This window comes from Idiotropiscis lumnitzeri, unplaced genomic scaffold, assembly GCF_059441095.1.
Source record: "Idiotropiscis lumnitzeri isolate Australia: NSW breed Sydney's pygmy pipehorse unplaced genomic scaffold, RoL_Ilum_1.0 HiC_scaffold_141, whole genome shotgun sequence".
In the NCBI taxonomy this organism is placed as follows: domain Eukaryota; kingdom Metazoa; phylum Chordata; class Actinopteri; order Syngnathiformes; family Syngnathidae; genus Idiotropiscis; species Idiotropiscis lumnitzeri.
The window spans coordinates 181,775-205,438 of record NW_028283679.1 but is presented as its reverse complement, the minus strand read 5'-3'; the positions used below and the strand labels follow the sequence as shown (position 1 = coordinate 205,438).

At 43.9% G+C, this 23,664-nt stretch overlaps 1 long non-coding RNA gene across 1 annotated transcript; it reads right to left on the bottom strand.

The window, feature by feature from the left end:
* Positions 1-2,393: 2,393 nt before the first annotated feature.
* LOC148315078 (uncharacterized) lies at positions 2,394-8,062 on the bottom strand. The gene is made up of 6 exons (XR_015841297.1): positions 7,921-8,062; positions 7,141-7,260; positions 6,370-6,533; positions 5,839-6,027; positions 3,469-3,564; positions 2,394-2,408 (listed from the first exon to the last, which is right to left on the bottom strand). It is a non-coding gene; the product is annotated as an uncharacterized LOC148315078 (long non-coding RNA).
* Between the last annotated feature and the right edge of the window lie 15,602 nt (positions 8,063-23,664).

The following is a 23,664-nucleotide window of genomic DNA, read 5'->3' as shown; positions in this document are numbered from 1 at the left end:
TTCTGCCCGCAAGATGCATGATATGTACAATAAAAGCATGAGGGCTAAAACCACATGTTCAATGGTAACTTGCGAGCGTTTACTTCCTCGTCGGCGAGGACTTACGCTCGCGTGTAATTGTGCAATAGGCGCCCGGACGAGAAAGTCAGCGAGCAAGCTTGCGTCTAACTGCACATTTACGCGACATTTTCTGCCCGCAAGATGCATGATATGTACAATAAAAGCATGAGGGCTAAAACCACATGTTTAATGGTAACTTGCGAGCGTTTACTTCCTCGTCGGCGAGGACTTACGCTCGCGTGTAATTGTGCAATAGAGGCGGCCGGACGAGGAAGTCAGCGAGCAAGCTCGCGTCTAACTGCACATTTACGCGACATTTTCTGCCCGCAAGATGCATGATATGTACAATAAAAGCATGAGGGGTAAAACCACATGTTCAATGGTAACTTGCGAGCGCTTACCTCCTCGTTCGGGGGGATCTGGTGAGGACTCTCAGCTGCTTTGGCTATTGTCCGAAGGCAGGCGATGCAGGCCGCAAGGCACGCGCACCCTCTTTAGACGCCGTTTTGTTGTGACGACGACGAAGCGTCATCCTCTCAACCAAAGCGTCTCCATCGCCTTGATGCTTTTAGGAAGCTTTTTTTTACAAAAAAGCATTCCTCGATCGTCATTTGCTTGGAGGATTTCATTGCTAACGCTACTAATGCGACTGCTGCTAGTGCTGCCGATGCTGCAGCTACCCACGCTGCTCTCCACACTTATAAGTCTACCCCAGGATCCCGCCCCCCCATTTGTACCTCTGGCGCAGATTCAAGGCGGATCTTTTGCACCTCTGCCCCCTGCTGGGTGATTTTTACATGATTCACAATGCGGACAAGGCTGATTCTCAGTCAGAGGTTGCATCAGACCCTTATGTACACTATGACGTAAAAAAGACAGGAAACGTACTTATACGTCTTTGGTAGAGGGCGCCATTGCATTAAAAGACGTCTTTGTACGTCTAAGGGAGTAAATGAGTTGAACAAAGTACAGGGTCCTTCACCTGACTACAGATGATCTTCTGGGGACTTTATTTGGTTTTAATCACTTTTGGGGTCTGTATCTATGCACACTCCCTGGTTTTGCTACCTTCCCGGGTACCACATACACACTGCTTAGTTTCTCTGCCTTCGTGGGTACCACATACATATTGCTTGGTTTCTCTGCCTTCCTGGGTACGACATACACACTGCCTGGTTTTGCTACCTTCCTGGGTACCAGTCACACAAACGTCAGACGACTCAGCACATACCGACTGTCTCAGCACTACACACTTTCACTCCAAGGCAGTGCTGTGAACCAACTTACTGACAAGAGGTAGTATTTAGAATTTTAAAAAGTGCTTGAAAGGTTTTGTTCATGTAAAACCAACAGATTATGACATTATTATTATTATTTAAATCAGTATTAAACAGCATCAGCATAGGTTAAAGATATTATACAGACTATATACGATAAAAAAATACTAAACCACCCTTGCTTTTCCGTCATTTCTTGTATAAGTTAACACACAGATGTATAACATTTGTTTATACAAATATAACGATTAAAAAGTAGCTGATTAGAGTTTTAATTTTGTATTCATTAATCTGTAATAAAAATGGACATATTTTGGTTAATAAAATTAACAAGAAATAAAAGTAAAGGGTGTTCTAATACTTTTTTCAAGATTGTCCTAACATACATTTAATGTTTACAGTATATGTCTTCGGAAGAAGCGCAGCATTAGATTTTTTTTTTTGTTCTCTCTCTTTGACTTCTGAATTTGAATTTCTGTCACAGATGTGCTTGAATTCTATTTTGGATGATTTGTGTTAAACTGCACAAATATTTGAAGAGCCATAGAATTCAAGAATCACACCAGTGCTGCTACTCCTCCGAACGGGTGAACGCCCTTGATTAACAACCTGCGTTGAGGTGGCTTTTGAGATTCGTGGTGTGGGAGAAAAATCTCTGAAGGCATTCTTAGACTTCAAGAGAGGGTCCACAATTTTCAAAGATTCACTTCCGTCTGAATCAGAGGCCTCACTTGTATCCGGAATATATTCATCTCCACTGTCATCTGAGTTGGAGTAATAATGCTTATCCATTCCAAAGTCAGCCTGTTTTTTTAATCTAAAAAACAACAACGAAATATAAAGGATAGAAGGCAGGAGACCAATAAAATATATGCAATTTGCTTGTAAGATTCCCTGAAATCTATATGGGTTGTTTACCTGTATACTTTTGGTCCTCCTGAGCCTTGGGATAGTAATATGGTCTGGGTCTGAGGCACAAAGTTCAGGGGCAGGATTTGACAATGATTCGTCAGAATCTGTGTCGTTATTCCAAGGAAGATTCAGCCCATATTTTTTGTCCAAGGGAGGAGACTGGGTTGCATCAGAGTCCAAGAGAAAATTGAGAACCCATTAAATACTTAATCCCCAGAGGAATCTGCACAGAAAAAGGTCTTAATTCTATTTGAAAAAAAAAAAAAACTAAAATATTGATGAATGATATTATGACAAAATAATGTAATAACAAAATTAGAATGATTTTAGGAAATTATTTGCAAAACCAAAACATTGTGGTACGATAATAATGCATATAATTATTCTACGCAGCTATATTTAACAAAAACACTTAATTGACCGTAACAAAAAGCTCCCGGGAGGAAAACTACATTAAATGTTTTTTTAACAGGGCAGTGAAAATATTGGAAAATAAAAAAAATAATGAATAAAATAATATGAAAAAAGAATTCAATGTGTATCGATGGACCCATATGAAATACTTATATCGCTATGTACTTATCAGCCATATCGCCCAGCCCAATATGTAACTGCAACTTCAAAACCTCGGGCCATAACAGGATTGTAACATGGGATGCATATCTTCATTCCTAAATTTGTAGATCCCGAGGAGGCTGCTCAATGGTCCTGGTAATGTAAACCTCAACCAATTCGGTCACAGCCAATGTTCTCCATCCTTGTTAAGAAGTTTTGAAATGATTTAATAGATATACTATTGCAAACTATACCAGAATTTTATACATTTTAAACTTTTGATCACAATTTTACCTATTTTCTAAAAATCTGAAGAATCCACATGCCAAATCACCTGCTGTGGACACATAGGTTCTGTTCTGACAGATAATTCAGTTACAGGTTGTGTACTTAAAGCCAATAAGAGGGCAATGCAGCAGTCGACAGCCTGACGAAAGCTTAAGTCTCCCAATGAGAGAACTGTAGTGGCTGGTAGGTTCTTAGATTGTAACATAGTAAAGACATACACTACGCATAACTGTATATCATATGATGATGAGGGAAAATATTATTAGCTACGATTTATGTCCAGATATATTAGAAAACTTGTCCAACCAGCACAGGTCTATCTAACTGTAATTTTAACATCTCAAGACACGACAGGATGACCACATGATACGCATACCTCCTTTTCAGAGTCTGTCAAACCTTGAGAAGGCTGCTTCGATGTTCTGGTGGCATCAACCTCAGCCGATTCAGTCATTGTCGGTTGTCCTCCATCCTAATGAACAAGTTGAATATTAATTTAATGAATTAAAAAAAAGAAAATGGATCAGAATTTTACACATTTTAACGAACAAGTTCACGAATGAAACAAAACCAATTACTTTAGCGCATGACAATTAATCTTCAGTAGAGATATGTTGTGACTGATATTTCAGTCACAGGTTGTCTTTTGAACGCCACCAGGGCCGCAATGGAGCACAGGACAGCCAAAAGTCTTCTTGTCGGACAGCTGTAGTGGCTGGTAGGTTCTAAGATTATAACATAGTAAAGGCACATACAACTCCTAACTGTATTTCATATGATAATGAAGGAAAAGATGATTAGCTATGATTTATGTCAACAATAAAAATGGCTCTACGGGGTCCCCACGAACGCAAACCTGACAGTTGGGTGTCAGATGGCCAACATACCTGACTCGCAATTCAACTCAACTGGACCCCACAACACAAGAAAAAGCTGAGTGAGCCTCAAACCAGACATACACATTCACTGACAAATATCCTGTGACACCAGATATATTAGAAGTCTTGTCTAATCAGCACACGTCTATCTAACTGCAATTTTAACATCTCGAGACACGACAGGATGAGCACACGATACGCATACCTCCATTTCTGAGTCTGTAAAGCCTGGAGGAGGCTGCTTCGATGTTTTAGTAGCATCATAAATTTATTGAATTAATTATATTTGAGGTTGGATTAGATTTTTACACATTTTAAGCCTTAGCCACCCAAAACAAAACATAAGCTCATGAATGAAATAAAACTAATTAATTTCGCCCATGCCAATTAATCTTCTGTAGACACGTGTTGTGACCAGTGTTGTTTTTGGCAGGCATTTTAGATTTTGTCCAAGTCATTTGGACAAAGTGCTGATTTGTTTACATCACATTTAGTCATCCCAATTCGTTATAGTTTTAGTCCAGTTTTAGTCAACGAAAACTAAAAAAAGGGTTTTAGTCCAGTTTTAATCGACGGAAACGCAAAAAAAGTTTTACCCTAGTTTTCGTCAATTTATTCACAAAGGTTTTAGTCCAAGCGGCACGGTGGCCCAACTGGTTAGCATGATGGCCTCACAATATTGAGGTCGTAGGTACGATTCTGGCTCCGGCCTTCCTGCGTGGGTTTCCTCTGGGTAATCCGGTTTCCTCCCATATTCTTAAAACATGCATGGCAAGTTGCTTGGACACTCTAATTGCCCCGAGGCATGAGTGTGAGCGTGGATGGTTGTTCGTCTATGCATGTCCTGCGATTGGCTGGACACCAATTCAGGGTGTACCTCGCCTACTGCCGAAGACAGCTGGGATAGGCTCCAACACCCCCCGCGACCCTAGTGAGGAGAAGCGGTACAGATAACGGATGGATGGATGGATGGATGGGTTTAAGTCCATTTGAGTTAAAACAAGGCATTCAAGGTTTCCACCCAATAACAAAGACTTTTGGATGGACTACAAAGGATTCTTCATTACAAACAGAAAAAAGTGGCAACAGTGGAATCAATGCTCACTGCTCCAAAATAAGCAGAGAAGCAAAACATTTTGTTGGGCAACTGTTGTGGCTTTATTTCACTAAAAGCAACATAAAATAATTTATGAACCACATGCTAACAATTTTGTCTAGTCAACGAAAAAAATTCATGTACATCACGTCATGTTTTCGTCATAAAAGAACCTCGTATAGCTTGTCATCGTCATTAAAAAAGGGGCGTTAACGAAGTATTTTCGTCATAGTCATCAGTGACGAAAACAACACTGGTTGTGACTGATATTTCAGTCCCAGGTTGTCTCCTGAACACCACCAATTGGGCAAGGGCGCGCAGGAAAGCCTGGGGTCTTCTATTTTTACAGTATAGAAAGGCTAAATATCAAATTGAAACAGTGTTTTATATCATGAATATACAGGGTTGGTGCTGGTTCTGGTAGGGAAACCACAACATAAAGATGTCCTTAATTAGTCCCACAATGGGGATATTTGCAATATGGCATATGATGGCCTAACAGAGCCACCGCCCAGAAAGGAGTAACGCAGAACTTTGTAATACTGTCACTCCCTGACCAGTTCGTTGTTCCTGCAGAGCCAAACTTTGACTCAGACCCACAAATTTGAATTACAGATAGTGGACAATGGAGAACTCCCCCAGTCAGTCAGCATGTTCAACTTCCATAGAAACCTCACATACATTTATTAGATTGCCAAACTAATTGGAAACTACATCACCAGAACACCACAAGTGGGCTCTGTTATTGTACTTAAAGATGCATCTTACAAACCTGTGTTCTCCAAGGCCAGCTGGTCCATAGTCTTAAGTTATTTCTTCGCCAACATCAATGTCTCGGAGCGCAAACAGACAGAGGTGTGGTCTGTCCTCTGTTGTCATCTTCTTCATTTTACAGTTGGGGTGCATGTGGTCATCATTAACCAGTCTTCCCAGACTGCCATCTTCTTGAGCTGCATCAACACTTAAAATAGATTAAAAAAAAAAAAAACAATTATTCAAACAATGTCAGAAATTAATCTTTGAGACAATCTTGTGTACACAAAACATAAAAATAGGAAATCCACAATTTTAAAATCTAAATCAAATCATACAAGAAATTTCTATTGGAATCAGACCCTATTAACAGCTTGTCTTTGAGACTTCATGATCTATATTTTCATTTGTACAGATTCAACGCATGAATAAAAGTAATTATACATTTTTGCTTAGAGAATGATTTTTCCCCTAACACTTATGGGATGAGTATGTGTTTATTTTTTTAAATAAAAACAAAAATAAGATAACATCTCAATCTTTGCCTCACCTCCAAGTTTTTTCTTGCCGGCGGAAGTCAAACAAAAAGACAGTGCCTCTTCCATCCATCTTCCTGCGTTGAGATTCATCAGAATCTATCAATTTTCCTCTGTACTCCATAATAAAGAATAAAGTCGTCTTTCCTGAAAGGGGCCTTGGTAAATACTCCTCGACCTAGTTAACAGGGAAATCAAGTTAGCTTCGTCATATTTTTAAGCACACAAATAAGGAGTCATCATATTCATTTGGGCCACTATACTAATGTAGGGTGGTTTGAAACATTGCTTCTTGTGAGGGATAGAGCAGAGCCCTTCTTTATGATTTTAAAGGAACAGACCAGCCAAAATTCATTTTCCAGCATTGCATTAGCCAGTATGTATTAGGACTGAAAGTACAAATGTCAATTGCACCTGGTTACGTAAAAAAAAAACTTTAAGATTATTTAGTTTCAAAACAATGACATACACTGTACACAGTCATATTGGATCGCGTCACGTGATCTCTGTGACGTATTACGTGCTTTACACTAGACTATCAATATCGGACTTGTTCACCGGTCTATTGTGGTATAAAAATGCCGGAGGGCGTCATCAAGTACAGCCTTAATTTAGATAGAACTCCTACCATCAGGTTTCACACTCACTGAAATAACTTGAAACTGACAAAAGTGGCAAAAGAAAAGGTCAAGACACTCTTAATGTAAAATAACCACTTAAAAAACGATGTCAGCTTGGTTATCAGAAAACAATAATATATCTTAGCAAAAGCGTTAACATCATACCTTTAAATTAGTTTATATTCTTCGCTTCTAACTCTGCAGTCTTGTCCAGACCCTTGACTGCATGTTCAATAGTATCCTGCTTTGGGGACTTCCTGCATCTCAGGGAAGGCATTGTTTATTCTATAAAGAAAAAAGACAGTATTGTGTTGAGAATTATTAATACTATGGGCTAAATGGAGTTTTAACAATATCAGTGTAAGAAAAATAAATTATAAATTAAAAAAACATCAATTCCTCCATCCCAATTAACGATTTCAACCAGAATAGTTTATATTGAAGTTTAAACAACAGACACAGACAGATTTATGCAGTGTGACTACAAAAATCTTACCAAAATTGCATTCACAGTAACCTTTGCTTTAAGAATCATGTAATTAACCAGTGAACATCGTGTCTTACACAAAAATTAATGACAGAAATTATCATAGTACTTGCATTCTGTGGTTCTATAACAAAAGTGCAAGCTGTTAGCTCCGCAAAGCTAACGCAACAAGCTAGCGTCCCTCGTGCTCACATTCAATGCAAACCTGACCACCGGATGACAATACGCGTCGGTTTAGTTCTTTAAATGAGTAAAAGCACCATGACGTTTTATAATTATTCAATGCTTAACTGGAGCTCGTCAATTATGTCGATGTAGGAGCACATGTTTGCTAGGCCAGTGTTGTAGGCCCACATCCATGGTGCTACTTTGTATAGTGTTTTCCACACAACTATCTCTAACTATGAACAAATGCACTCGACGCATGTTTTGAAAAAAACCCAACGAAAAACACTTACCTCTCCGTTTCAACAGCAGTTCGAACTTCGAAGTGGTGATATTCTCCAGCGTTAAGCACCTGCTCGAACTGCGAATAGGTAAAATTCAACAGCGTCTTTTTTCTGTCTTAATAAGGACGAGATGAGAGGAGGAGCGCTTGCCTTTTCGTCAGCACGCCCCGCGCGGGTGGTGCTGCTTTATCACTCTCTATCTGTGCCCGCCCGCCGGCATGTCGATAGAAAAATAATATTCCTTCAAACATTACTTTCATCTTCTTAACGTTTTGTAGTGAATTTAACAGGTTCACCACTTTTTTCAAATACACCAATGGAAAACAGGTCTTAATTGAGGAAACATACAAAGAGCGTCTCACAAACACCTTATGATGAGCAATGTAATTTGATCACGTTTTTTGTCACTGCCTGGACGTTGGGTTCACTGGCCTGGTGGCAGTGGCTTGTAGACACTGTCACTGAGTGGGAACGGATCTCAAGGTGGGTCAAACTAACCCAAGCAGTGGATCGGTCCGTTTTTTAAATTTATTAATTTTTTTATTTTATGTATTTATTTATTATTTAATACAAGGGCTTCGGCTCACTACCAGTGGGCGGGACCAAAGAATTTGGGTTTCCTTTGAGCTAGGAGGCAGTCAAAGGCAGTCCAATCCCCGGCAACATAAAGCGCCTAGCTCTGGGGACATGGAATGTCATTTCTCTGGTAGGGAATGAACCCGAGCTGGTGTGTGACTAGACCAGTGGTTCTCAATTATTTCCTGTCATGCTACCCCTACCAAGAAGAAAACAATTCGCACCCCCCCACCACAATTTTCTTTTACATTTCGTACTAATGTACATGTTCTTTGCATATTAATGTTAGATTGTCAATAAAATATCTTACCTTAACAAAGCTAAATTGATAAAAATAAAATATCATTTTGAGAACGACTATTGTGAGGATCTCGAAACTCAGTACTCTGTGGTGCTAATATTGATGAGATGATAAATATGTTGAAGCCACAGAACAAAAAGATTAGATATTGTTTGGAAATTAATGACGTACATAAAGGAATATCAGCCTTGATTGGAGTACATTACTGCATTTAAATTTTTAATAAAAATGAAACAATTATTGATGTTATGACCACTATGAAGAATTTAAAAAACAATATATAGGGATAATTATAGTTTTCATTTTGTTATGTGTAGTCTGTTCATGTTGCATTATTTTTATGACAAAGACGATGGTTAATCGTAGGTTTGTTGCCCAAATGTACCATTACAACCTGATTAATGTTGAGAATGACGAACTCAAACTGGACACTGAAACGTAAAAACACATGGACTTCTTGCCCCTGTCCTCACACGTGCACACACACACACACCATACACGAAGATCCGGGAGGTAAGGACGGCTGTCCTACAGGATGCGGATGGAAGAACAACTGCAGCGGAACAATGCCAGGGATGTCTGGAGGGGCCTGAAGACCATCTCAGGCCACGGACAAGCAGGTAAGACCCAGAAGGGGGGGGGGCTTCAGTGGGCAAATGAGTTGAACCTATTTTTCAATAGGTTTGATCAAATGTCTGACCCCGCTCAGGCTTCCCTGATGCAGCCCCCACCCACCCCTCCTGCCACTGCGAACAAGACCCTCTCTCCCCCTCTCTCGCCCCTCTCTCTCTCCACAGGCTCCAGTTCCCAGCCTCATCAGACAACCACCACTTCCTCCTGCTCAGCCTTGTTCCTCACAACATCTCAGGTGAAGAACCAGCTGAGGAAGATGAAGGCGAGGAAGGCGGCAGGCCCAGATGGGATCAGCTCCCAGCTCCTCAAATCCTGCGCAGACCAGCTGTGTGGAATCGTCCAGCACATGTTCAACCTGAGCTTGAAGCTGGGCAGAGTCCCCCAGCTGTGGAAAACATCCTGCCTGGTTCCGGTTCCAAAGACACCCCATCCGAAGGAGCTCAACAACTTCAGACCAGTGGCGCTGACGTCTCATCTGATGAAGACCCTGGAGAGACTGGTCCTCGTCCATCTGCGCCCCCTGGTCAGCTCCTCAATGGACCCACTCCAGTTTGCATACCAGCCTGGCATCAGTGTGGATGATGCCATCATCTACCTGCTCCACACTTCACTCTTCCACCTGGAGAAGGCGGGGGGCACGGTGAGGATCATGTTCTTTGATTTCTCAAGTGCTTTCAACACCATCCAGCCCGCCTTATTGGGAGACAAGCTGGAGCAGGCGGGAGTGGCCCACCACCTCATCACATGGATTCACAACTACCTCACAAACCGGCCACAGTACGTGAGAACACAGGACTGTGTGTCTGACGTGCTCCTCTGCAGCACGGGAGCGCCGCAGGGAACTGTGCTGGCTCCCTTCCTGTTCACCCTCTACACCTCGGACTACAAATACAATTCCACAACCTGTCACCTGCAGAAGTTCTCTGATGACTCTGCGATTGTCGGCCTCATCACTGACGATGACGATCGGGAGTACAGAGGGGTTACGCAGGGGTTCGTGGACTGGTGTCAGCAGAACCGCCTCCAAATCAACGCTGGGAAATCCAAAGAGCTGGTGGTGGATTTCCGCAAGCGTCGGCACTCTCCACCTGCACCAGTGAATATCCAGGGAACAGACGTTGAGAGGGTCTCAACTTACAAGTACCTGGGTGTTCATCTGAACAATAAACTGGACTGGAGCGACAACACAGACGCTCTCTATAGGAAGGGTCAGAGCAGACTCTTCCTACTCAGGCGGCTGAGGTCCTTTGGCGTTCGGGGAACACTCCTCAGGAACTTCTATGACTCGGTGGTTTCATCAGTCATCTTCTATGGAGTGGTCTCCTGGGCAGGAGGCATCTCGGGCCGAGACAAAAAGAGACTGGACAAACTGGTGAGGAGGGCCAGCTCTGTCCTGGGCTGCTCCCTGGACTCTGTGGACTCAGTGGGGGGCAGAAGGATGACGGCAAAACTGTCATCAATGCTGGACAAACCAGCCCACCCATTCAATGACACTCTGAGAACACTTTACAGCTCCTTCAGTGACAGACTTTTACACCCTCGCTGTACCAAAGAGAGATTTCGCCGCTCCTTCCTGCCAACTGCTGTCAGACTTTTTAACAAGAACATTGGGTCAGGCCTACAAACGGGAGGGCATTAGTGCAATTGTGCAGTCCTAGGATGCAATATTAACTACTACTGTACTTTCAGCCAAGGGTGTACTTAAATATTGACCAATGATGTATTTTGTTTACCATTACAGTATTCTTATTACAATACTTCTATCACTGTAGTATTTCTACCACTGCAGGATGTTCACTATTACAGTACTTTTATCATTGCAGTACTTTTATCATTGCAGTATTTTTCTATCATTGCGGTACTTTTACTATTACAGTACTTTTACCATTGCAGTACTTTTACCATTGCAGTACTTTCATCATTGCAGTATTTTTCTATCGTTGCAGTACTTTTACTATTACAGTACTTTTACCATTGCAGTATTTTCTATCATGCAGTACTTTTCTATCATTTCAGTACTCTTACCATTACAGTACTTTTATCATTGCAATATTTTTATGATTGCAGTATTTTCAATCATTCAGTAGTCTTTATCATTACAGCGTTTCCCCCTCCGTATAATGGACAAACATTAGGAGTGTTTCCTTACACTTAGATACGTTTATACTGTGTATATTTGCATGCTTTTTCTGAATGTCTGCTGCTAATGTTATACATTAACGGCTACATTACGCCGCCGACTCTGTGTGATCTATATCTTTGCTGCTGTAACACCTCAAATTTCCCCATTGTGGGACTAATAAAGGACATCTTATCTTATCTTATCTTATCTTATCTCTCCTACAACGAGGCAAGGGCCTCCACCAAGTCACCCCAGGGACAAGTTTTATTCCCTGATGGTCATCAAATTATGAGGATCTCATTCTACGCCGGAAGGGAGGAGGGGAATTTTTCCCTAATGTGAGGTTTTCGCTCCTCCACTGATGATCACACTGTTGTATGATTTCATTATGATGATCTGTCTTAAAGCCGTAAGGACATGATTTTTAAATCCACAACAGGAGGGAAATGTAAGATGGGCTGAGGATAGGTAATCAGTTTGTGTATTCATAATCATGTTTTTATACACTCATTAATGTTGAACACACACAGAGACACTTACTTGTTATTTTAACACACACACACACAGACACCGTATCCTGAAGATGTGTTTAGTTAAACTGACCTTGGGTTATGATTTTCTGCCTGCTGGAGTCCCTGGTGATTAGTTATTGATGCTTTAGTTAAACTGACCTTTATACCGTGAGTTATTGATGTTTTCTGTCTCTTGGTGATTAGTTGTTGATGCTTTTCTGTCTTCTGGTGATTAGTTATTGATGAGTTAGTTTCAATAAAAAGGCAGAACGGAGGGTGAGAGTCAGAGGGTGTGCGGGATTGAACTGGCAAGACGGCTGTTTCGCCTCCTGGCTCCCTCTCCCATTCTGAATGGCACAAAACGAAAACTTTAGTAAGTTATTTCAGTCTAAAAAAGGCGTCAGGGCATTTTTAAACCGGACAGTAAGTCGCCACTGTCTTGGTTCCTTTTTGTGCCTTGACCCATACCGGAATTATTGAAAGGATGCAGTCCTATTTACAGGCCCCAGTGACACCCCAGGTTTCTGTTGTTTGTACGAGGGCGCTTAATAGGTACTGCTATTCACAATCGTCTTAGGCTGTTTCTTTGCAGAAGTTTATGGACAATGTGTAGTGCTGTAGGATGCAGTCTAGAGCATTCTTGACATTGAAGCTTTTGTTTCCAGCAACTGCTAATGCGACCGTGCATCAAACATGCAAAACACAGACCCTTGCTCCTCAAGAAGTCAATCTTATCCTTGTGATGCTTTCTCCTAAATTCCTTACCAATTGTGAGACTGTGTTGCTCTCCATTACAATTAGCACATGGTTTGGCAATAGCATCCACTGAAACAGGTTCTGCCTTTGGCGTGGTGGTTTTGTTGTTTTCCATCTTGGCGGGCACAATGACTGTTGTGAAGACTTTCTTTGATTTTGTTGTTTCTGTGTGTTGTGATTTTGTTTTCTGTTTTATAGAAATCTTTCGTGCTTGTCAACAAAGTCAACAAAATCCTTAAACTTCACTCTTCTATTTGTTCTTTCTTGGAGATTGCAGGCAAATTTTCTCCAAGATTCTATAAGTCTGTATGGAAGTTTGTTTGCCAATGCCTTTATATTAGCCATGTTGTCCAAGTCCTCCATGTAATTAACATCTGCCATTATGTTCGAACAGCCCATAAGGAATAATGTGAAAGACTGAAGTGCAACACCATCTTCAGACTTGATTGTTGGCCAATCCATGGCTTCCTTTAAATATGCTTCTGCTATCATGAAGTCATCACCATAAAACTCCTTCAAGATTTGTTTTGCTTTGGTATATCCTGTCAGAGGTTCCATATGGATGCAGCTCTTCACCAACTCATGTGGTTGTTCACTAGTATACTGCAGCTAAAATTGAAGATGATCACGGTTATCACTTGTACGGCCTTCAATCCCATGTTCAATGGCACCTATAGAGGTTTTATAATGCAGAGGGTCGCCTTTAAACGTAGGAATGGAAAGTTCGGGAAGAAGCGATGCTTTTTGACTCTTTGCTAAGTATTCTGCGACACTGGCTTGCTGTGAGATTGCGTGGCAAAGGCCATCAATCACATGTCCCTGTTGTTCTCTACTTTCTGTCTGATGTGGAAATCTAGCCATTGGAATAGTCGAAGTGGGAGCATTTCAGGTCAACACTGCTTGTTGCTCTGATAGGCTGTGATGGTAATTGAATGTTTTTCCTTGTTTAAATTGTAACACACTCATCAGGAATGTGGATACCATCCTCCTGGGTATTTTCATATCTTCTCAAGACATCCATCAGACTCAGGGAGTGCCGTTTGCATTGCATGCATTTCCTTCTTTGCTTTAATTGCAGCTTCTTCTTGCTCAAGTGCCAACCTTTGTTGTAAATCAGCAGCCTTTGCCTTTAAACATGCTCGTTCCATTTGAGCCTTTAATTTAATTGAAGACGTTGACAGAAGTGAGCTTCTGTCTGTTAGATTCTTTACTTCTACTTCTATGGGTGTAGTTAGTTGATGCAGATCTACTATCAGCAGGTGATATTTGTTTATTGCATCCTTCCTCTGCACGTTTCAAAACGTCCTTCTTCCATTGCTCACATTTCCATTAATTACATTTTTTGGATCAAACCAGTTATTTTGGTCATCGGCAAAATCCTCTTCAGTCTTTAAATTTTGCAGACCGGAATTGAGGTCCACAAATTCTTGCTCCATGCCGCTAAAGCAAACACGAACCTCAGTTTTTTACAGCGTCAACATTTGCATCATCCTCCATCAATTGTTCAATTTGACGTTGCATGGAGGTCAATTGAGCAAATTTGCAGCTGCGTGCCTGCATCCGTTTAGGCTTGTGATCTTCTACAGCTTTTCTCCGTCATTTTTAATGTCCGCTTTCCACTGTCTTGTTCCTCCATGTCAATCCACAATGAAGCAAACAAAAACGTCAAACTGACTGTAGCGTCTCAATTTGTAGGTCAGCCGAATGACGATCAAAGTTTTAAGCAGTTTACTCACGCACCTGTTACGTGCGCGTCCTTGTTAACTCGCGATGCTTGTCAAGTATGGACGCATGCTAACAGCTAGCAGCTCATTGTCCCGACTGGAAAGTTGCTCCTTAGCTGTGATGTGCCTAGGGTTACACTATCTATCATTAACAAACACAGCCAGCCCTCCTCTTTCCTCTTACCGCTTTCCAGTGTCCTGTCCGCAAGTAGTATTTGGAAGCCGTCAAATTCCACAACGGTGTCCGGCGTTAGCTCTGTTAGCCATGAATCCGTGAACATCAGCAAGCTAGCTCATTGGAAGTTCCTCTCGTGCCGCGTTAGCGCTGTTAGCTCGTCCATTTTCTTGGGAAGGTATCTAACATTTCCCATAAAAACGGACGGGAGGACGGGGTGGTCACGCCTCCTCTTTGCCTGGCGTTTCGCCCCCGCGCGACATCCCCCGTCTCTTCCTCCTCAACTCGCGGGGGATATCGGGTCTCGCTCCGGGAGTCGGCACGGGGTTAGCACGAAGTGCTAACATATGATCTCTTGTGTAAACGATTGATCCGTAGCTCCCAGTGACATCTCCGGACACGATCACGCAAAAAACAGCCCTCAGCAGCAATAAAACCACCGCAATTTGGATGTCCATTGCTGCGATGAGGTAAAATAAATAAAACTGGGTAAAGGGAAAAACACGCGAAAAAGGCTCAAATAGTGAGCCGTGCTGCTCTAGCAGGTAGCCACTCACGTGGCGACGGAACCGGAAAAACAAATGTGGTCCCATCAAAATCTGATTGGATATTTAAAAATAAAAGCGTGAAAATTTGCTTATTTGTCTGTCGTCACCAATGATTAAAAAAATTTAAATCATTACAAAATCCTCAAGCTATCGTGATACCAGACGAGTTCTGCGGGACACCAGACCACCCCAGTTGTCCACAAAAAGTGGTCACTTCAAAATTTGATGTGGCATTTCAAAATAAAAAAATCACCTGAAATATGCACTGTGATCAACACTGATTTAAAAGAAAAATCTTTAAAAAATATCCTCAAACTATCGTGATACCAAACCAGGACTGGGGATACTAGACCACACCAGCTGTCCACCAAAAGTGGTCACATCAAAATGTGATGTGGCACTTCAAAATAAAAGTAGCCTGAAATTCGCTTATTTCACGGTCATCACCACTGAGTTAAAAAAAAACATCGCTCGAGCTTTTGTGATACCAGACCAGTTTTGTGGGACACGAGACTACCCCAGCTGTCCATAAAAAGTGGTCCCATTGAAATCTAATTTGTAATTTCAAACTAAAAGTTGCCTGAAATCTGCACATTTCACTGTCATCATGCCTGACTTTAAAATTTCATTAAAAAATATCCTCTAGCTATGGTAATACCAAACCAGGTTTGGAGGACACAAGACAACACAGCTTTCCACCAAAAGTAGTCCCATCAAAATGTAAGGAGGCATTTTAAAATAAAAGAGCTGGAGCTGTCGTAATACCAGACTAGTTTTGTTGGACACTCGACGACCCCAGCTGTTCATCAAAAGTGGTCCCATCAAAATCTGGTGTAATTTCACAATAAAAAAAAAAACACCTGAAATATGCACATTTCATTGTCATCAACACTGATTTTAAAATAATCATTTCAAAATACCCTCGAGCTATCGTGATATCAGACCCATTTTGGGGGACACTAGACAACCCCAGTTGTCCATCAATTGCGGTCCCACCAAAATGTGATACGGCATTTCAAAATAAAAGTAGCCTGAAATCAGCATACATCACTGTTATCAGGCCTGACTAAAATATCATGACAAAATATCCTCCAGCTATCATGATACCAGACCAGACATATTTCACTGTCATCACCATTGATTTAAAAAAATTAATTAAAAACTAGAGCTGCGAGCAGCTATAAAGGGCCCTCGCCACCCGGACAACGTTGGGGTACTGGCACGTTGGAAATGTGAAATATTTCCGAGAAATAACGTGAGGAATCTTCAAGAGGAATTTGCTTGTAGTTAAAGTTAGAGCAGCTTTTGTTTTCAAAGCCTCGTCAATGTTTGAAGTAAATTTGTTGGCAGGCACTACAGGTGCATCAAATCAAAGACTAATAGACTGAAAAACATTTCCTTTCCGAGAGCCATCACCATTCTGAACTCTCACACACATGCACACACACACGACCACCCTTGCCTTGCTGAACAGCGACGTATTGTGTTGTATTTCTCCAATTTCATACTATTTTCCATCACAATATTTATTCTCTTATTTATCTAATTTATATATTTGATTAAATTATTGTTGTATTGCACTGGAGAGGGGAGCTCCCTAATCTTGTTGCACACTGTACAATGACAATAAAAGGATTTCGGATTCTGATAAATTTAGAATGGCCGACTTCCTGTTCAATTTAGCATACGGCTCCATGAGACTTTTTATTAGGTCTTGGCTTTGTACACACTTCATCAAATTTTCAGTTTGGTGAAACAGAGATATGGGGCTGTTTTTTTTTGTTGTTTTTTTTTTCTAGGGGGCGATAGCGAGCCATTTTTAAACAACTGTACGACAAAATAATAAAATATTGTGAATATTGAATCAACTCCCGGTTGGGTGGACGCTGGCACGTTTGGCTGCCACTGCTCACCGGTAACTCTCAGAAATTTTTTGGATCCGCTTGTTGTACCTGCTTTAGCAGTTTACAATCCCTCCAGTTACAGTGATTTTATTTATTATCTGTATGTTGAGCGATCCCGATTCTCATGAATGCCACCCACCGATTGCATAGTCGCTGACGCGTCTACTGTGGCTAAAGTTTAGCTTACCTATCAAAGTTAGCACCTGTCTGCCATGTGGACCCGCAGGCCAGTCTGCTTCTCGCACTTCTGCCTGTTCCTGTCATGTCATCAACCTGTGTCAGGACAACTTCAATCCACTGCCGCTGAACTCCGCTGGATTTACCGACACATGCCCGAGGGAAACGCACCACCACCACTGCTCCTCCTCCCGAACATCGCTCGTCGACCCTTGAAGGATTGTATGGCAATTACCGGCATTTTAAACATTTATGGGACAGAATGTCAATTATTTAATTTAGCAGGTTTATATTTACTGAATATGCTATGATCGCAAAATTCCGGACGAACTGGCGAGGCTGCCCGGCTCACCGTGGCTTGTCATCGGGACCGGGAGGCGGCGCAGGCGACGCAGAGAGAGGAAGCAGTAGCGGGGCTGCAGGTCCGGTGTCTTGCAACGGCTGCGACGGCAGCCCCATAGGCAACCACTGCCGAGCCTGTACCTCACCAACGCCAGATCCGTGGTCCACAAAATCGACGGCCTGGGATTACAAATCCTGGGAAACCGCTATGTGCGAGACAGCAGTGTGATCGTCGTCACGGAATCCTGGCTGCACGCAGACGTCCCCGACGCTAGCATCCAGCTGGCCGGGCGCTCGCTACATCGCGCGGATCGGACGAGGGACACCGGTAAGAGAAGGGGCGGGGTGGCTCTGTGTTTACGTGCATGAGAACTGGTGCGGCGATAGCACGATCGTCGAGAAGCACTCTTCCCCCGACATCGAGTTCATGTCCGTTAAATGCCGGCCTTATTTTCTCCCGAGGGAGCTAACGGTCGTGATTGTCACAGCTGTTTACATCCCTCCCGACGCTAGCACTAGCACGGCGCTCTCGCTACTCGCGTGCGTCATCAATAAACATCAGCGGGCCCACCCTGATGGCGTTCACGTAGTAGCGGGAGACTTTAATAAGGCCAATTTAAAGACTGTACTCCCAGAGTTTCACCAGCATGTCAAGTGCCCAACGAGGGGAGACAACACTCTCGACCATGTGTACTCGAACATCAAGCACGCATACAGGGCCCTCCCACTCGCCCCCCTCGGCCAGTCAGACCACCTGTCCTTGCAGCTCGCACCTGCATACACCCCTCTCAGGCGCAGATTCAGGCCCACCACAAAGACTGTGAAAACCTGGCGTGACGGCGCCATGAGTGAATTACAGGACTGCTTTCAAGACACAAACTGGGGCCTCTTTGATCATCAGGACCTTGATGTCTACACACATTGTGTACTGGACTACATCAAGTTCTGCATGGAAACTGTGTCCCTACACAGGACTATACGGACCTTCCCAAATGCGAAGCCCTGGATGTCCAGCAGGGTTCGCTCTCTCCTCAAGGCCCGTGACGCTGCCTTCAGGTCAGGCGACAAAGCCCAGTACAGGGTGGCTCGTGCTGACCTGAGCAAAGGCATCAAGCTAGCCAAGGCAACCTACAAGGGGAGGCTGGAGGCCCACCTTGCCAGTAACAGACCACGGGAGGTGTGGCAGGGTCTACGGAGCATCACCAACTTCCGTGGCAGCAGCACGACCTCTGCAGACCCGAGTGCATCGCTGGCAGAGGAGCTTAACTGCTTCTTCGCTCGCTTTGACTCGTCCCAACCGTCACACCCCCGCACTTCATGCTCCAACTCCCCCCCACTCACCGTAGAGGAACACGATGTGAGGCGCGCGCTCCTGGCTGTTAAACCCAGGAAAGCTACTGGTCCCGACGGAATACCAGGCAAGGTCCTCAAAACACCAACTGTCACATGTTTTCTGCAGGATCTTCAACCGCTCCCTGGCTCAAGCAGTCATCCCCTCCTGCTTGAAAACTTCCACCATTATTCCTGTCCCCAAAAAGTCACCAGCCGTCCACCTGAATGACTACCGTCCTGTTGCTCTCACACCAGTCATCATGAAGTGTTTCGAGAGGCTGGTTCTCCAGCACATCAGGGACTGCCTTCCTCCCACTCTGGACCCCTACCAGTTTGCATACCAGATCCACTGAGGACGCCATCAACACTGCTCTGCATGTTGTGCTGGGCCACCTGAAACAACAGCGGAGCTATGCAAGGATGTTCTTTGTGGACTACAGCTTGGCATTCAACACAATCATCCCAGACATCCTCGTCGCCAAACTGGACATTCTCGGCCTCCCTGCCCTCACACGCATCTGGATTAAGGACTTTCTGACCAACAGACCCCAGACTGTGTTGCTCGGCCCCTACACGTCCTCCACCTGCATGCTGAGCACCGGTTCCCCTCAAGGATGCGTGCTGAGCCCTCTCCTATACGCCCTCTACACCTACGACTGCAGCCCGGCCCACGGCAACAACAGCATCGTCAAGTTTGCTGACGACGCGACAGTGGTCGGTCTGATCTCGAAAGGTGACGAGACAGCCTACAGAGAGGAGGTAAAGAGACTGACAGCTTGGTGCAAGGACAACAGACTGCAAAAACAAAGGAGATTGTCGTCGACTTCAGGAGGAACAAGACGGTGCCGCCCCCCCTCTGCATCGAAGGCGTGTGTGTGGAGAGGGTCCACACGTTCAAGTTCCTCGGAGTACAGATCTCCGACGACCTTTCTTGGACTCACAACACCACAGCAGTGGTAAAGAAGGTCCACCAGCGTCTGCACTTCCTGAGAGTCCTCAGGAAATTCAACCTGGACAGGAAGCTGCTGCTAGCCTTCTACCACTCGTCCATTGAGAGCCTGTTGACGTACTGTGTCTCCACCTGGTACAGCGGCTGCACTGAGGCGGACAGAGTGAGGCTCCAGAGGACAGTCAAAACAGCGCAAAGTGTAGTAATAGGTATTTAGGACTACATGTCCCATAATGCTTTGTATTGAAGTGTGGGGTGGAAGGGACTTCCGGGGAATGACTAAACAGTGTGTTCACAAGTACTCGCCGTGTCTCGTGTGATTATTATACATGGTGTCAGAAGTGGCGAACTGCAAGTCTTCACAATTATTGTCGGGTCAGTAAAGTGTAGTTGGCTGCCGGAAGACGTTTTTCGGGCAGTTGCAACGTAAATGACCGGCGTGGAAGACGACGGCAGGTAGCTTCGGCGTTAGCTGCTATTTTTGCCGCGTTGCTAGGATACGGCTCGGCACGGCGCGAAAAGAAAAAGTAAAGAGAGGAACTTCAAGCGGATGTCCTGAACGTTAAGAAACCAGGGATTCATCAGCTGGGATGGCGACAACAGTGCAGTTATCCCCCCCGGAGCCATTTGACTTTTCCTGTCCGTCAAGTTGGCCAAAGTGGATCAGAAGATTTGAAAGGTTTCGTATTGCAACTGCGTTGGATGGAAAAACTGATGAATATCAAGTAAACTCACTCCTGTATGCGATGGGAGACGCAGCTGATGACGTTTTAGCGGTTTTGCCGTTAAATTCTGAAGATAAGAAGCACTATGAAGCTGTTAAAGCAGCATTTGAAAACCACTACGTGGGAAAACACAACGTCATTTTTGAACGAGCACAATTCAACTCCAGACGTCAACAAGATGGCGAGCAGGCTGAGTCATTTATCACAGCAGTACACAAACTAGCAGAAAATTGTGGATTTGGAGTGCTTAAAGAGGAACTTATACGGGACCGGATTGTAGTTGGAATTAAGGACAAAAGACTGTCAGAACAGCTACAAATGGACTCAGAGTTAACACTGTCCAAAGCTATACAAAAAGTCAGGCAGAGTGAAACTGTGAAGATGCAGCAAACGATTTTACACAGCAGCTCTGCAGAGGACAATAGACTGAACGTGGACGCTATAAAGATAAACACAAAGAAAGGAAAAATTCAAACTAAGCAAGTTCCAAAGAAGGAGTGCAGCAGGTGTGGTCGCAAGAACAAACACTCTTGGAAAGATTGTCCAGCCCGAGAAGTACAGTGCAGAAAATGTCAGAAAAAAGGACATTTTGCTGTAGTTTGTCGCAGTAGTGAAGCTGTAGGGCTCAGGGAAGTCACAGAAAACCAAGATTATGCAGACAGCGAGGAATGTGTGTTCTTGGGCGAGATTGATGCAGTGAAGTCAAAGCCCTGGGTTGAAAAGGTCAACTTAAATGGGGAAAATATTCAGTTTAAACTTGACACAGGGGCAGATGTTACTACCATGCCAGTGAGACTGTACAAACGTGAGAGGGATGGTAAACTACTCCCATCTAAAAAGAAACTTCTTGGGCCAGCTCGTTACCCACTTGAAGCGAAGGGCTGCTTTAGGGCACAGTTGGCAGCAAAAGGTCACTGCACATCTCAAGATGTCTACCTAGTTTCAGGTTTAGTCCAGCCACTGTTAGGTAGACCAGCTTGTGAGGCATTGGGGTTAGTTTACAGAGTGGACACAGTCAAAGACACTGAGATAGATTTTAGGGCAGCATACCCAACAGTGTTTAGGGGTTTGGGCAAGTTGAAGGAGCCTTATCGCATTGAGCTAGAGCAGGGAGCCATACCTGTTGCTCTTTCCGCCCCACGGCGTGTTCCTCTTCCCCTCCGGGATGCAGTCAGGGAAGAAATAATGAGGATGGAAGAAATGGGAGTTATTTCAAAAATAACTGAGCCTACAGAATGGTGTTCTGGCATTGTTGTTGTCCCCAGACCAGGAAACAAGTCACCCAGAATATGCGTGGATCTTACCCCCCTGAATAACTTTGTGAAAAGAGAACGGCATATTCTTCCTGCAGTGGATCAGTCTCTTGCTATGATGAAAGATGCCAAAGTGTTTACAAAGTTGGATGCTCGCTCTGGATTTTGGCAAGTCCCGCTCGCTTTGGAGTCACGGCCACTCACAACTTTCATCACGCCGTTTGGGAGGTACCATTTTAACCGCCTTCCTTTTGGCATAGCATCGGCACCAGAGCATTTCCAAAGGAGGATGTCGCAGATGCTGGAAGAGTTGGATGGAGTAATCTGTCATGCTGATGATGTGCTTGTATATGGCAGAGATAGGCAAGAGCATGACCAGAGATTGCATCGTGTGCTCCAAACCTTCCAGAAGGAGGGCCTCACTCTTAATGAGAAGTGTGAGTTTGCTAAAAGCGAGATCTTGTTTGTTGGACACAAGGTTTCACATAAAGGCATCGAGGCTGACCCGCAAAAGGTGAAGGCTATCCAGCAGCTCCCACAGCCAAAATGTGTGGAAGATGTGCGACGTCTCATGGGCATGGCAAACTACCTCGCCAAGTTCATGCCACAGTTGGCTACCACAACTACACCGCTTAAGGAGCTGCAAAAGGGAAGAAATGAATGGATTTGGGCTGAGCCACAGGAAACGGCGTTCCAGAAGCTTAAGGAGATTCTAAGCTCTCCTGAGGTGCTCGCTCAGTACTCCAATACAGCAGAAACAAGAGTTGCTGCAGATGCATCACCTTTTGGTATTGGAGCTGTACTCACACAAAAACAGTCAGACGACACATGGCGTCCAGTGACATACATTTCAAGAGGACTAACAGACACTGAGAGGCGCTATGCGCAGATTGAAAAAGAAGCGCTTGCTGTCACGTGGGCGTGTGAAAGACTTTCATCTTATCTTATGGGGCTACAATTCACTCTGGTAACAGACCACAAACCCCTTGTCCCTCTTTTGAGCACAAGAGGATTGGATGACCTTCCACCGCGCATCTTACGATTCAGGCTTCGATTGCTGCGCTTTACTTTCAAGATCATCCATGTTCCGGGAAAAACCCTAGTCACAGCTGACGCGCTGTCACGCGCTCCAGTTGGAGGTCCGCCCTCTGCAGGAGATCTACAGTTGGAAAAGGACGTGGAGGTTTTCGTGGACACTCTTGTTAGCTGTCTTCCAGCTACGGACAAAAGGCTGGAAGAGATAAGGTCCGCACAGGAAAAAGATGAGCTGTGCCGGAAAATAAGGGACTATTGCGGTGTCGGTTGGCCAGAGAAATGCAAGCTAGACCCAGAGCTGAAAGTGTACTGGCAACACAGGATGGACTTAAATGTGTGTCGCAGTCTTCTCATGAAAGGAGAAAGACTTTGGATCCCACCACTTTTGAGAGCGGACATTCTGCAACGTCTGCATGTAGGCCATCAAGGAATTTCCAAATGCAGAGCAAGAGCCAAGGAATCTGTATGGTGGCCCGGAATCTCGGTACAGATAGACAAAGTGGTGGGTGATTGTGATACATGCAGAAGATACAGAATACAGAACCGGGAACCATTGTTAACCACTCCACTTCCGGACCGCCCGTGGCAGAAGGTTGGAATGGATCTGTTCGAATGGTCAAAAAAGCATTATATTTTGATTGTTGACTTTTTCTCGAGGTACATTGAAGTTGCACAACTCAAACATTTGA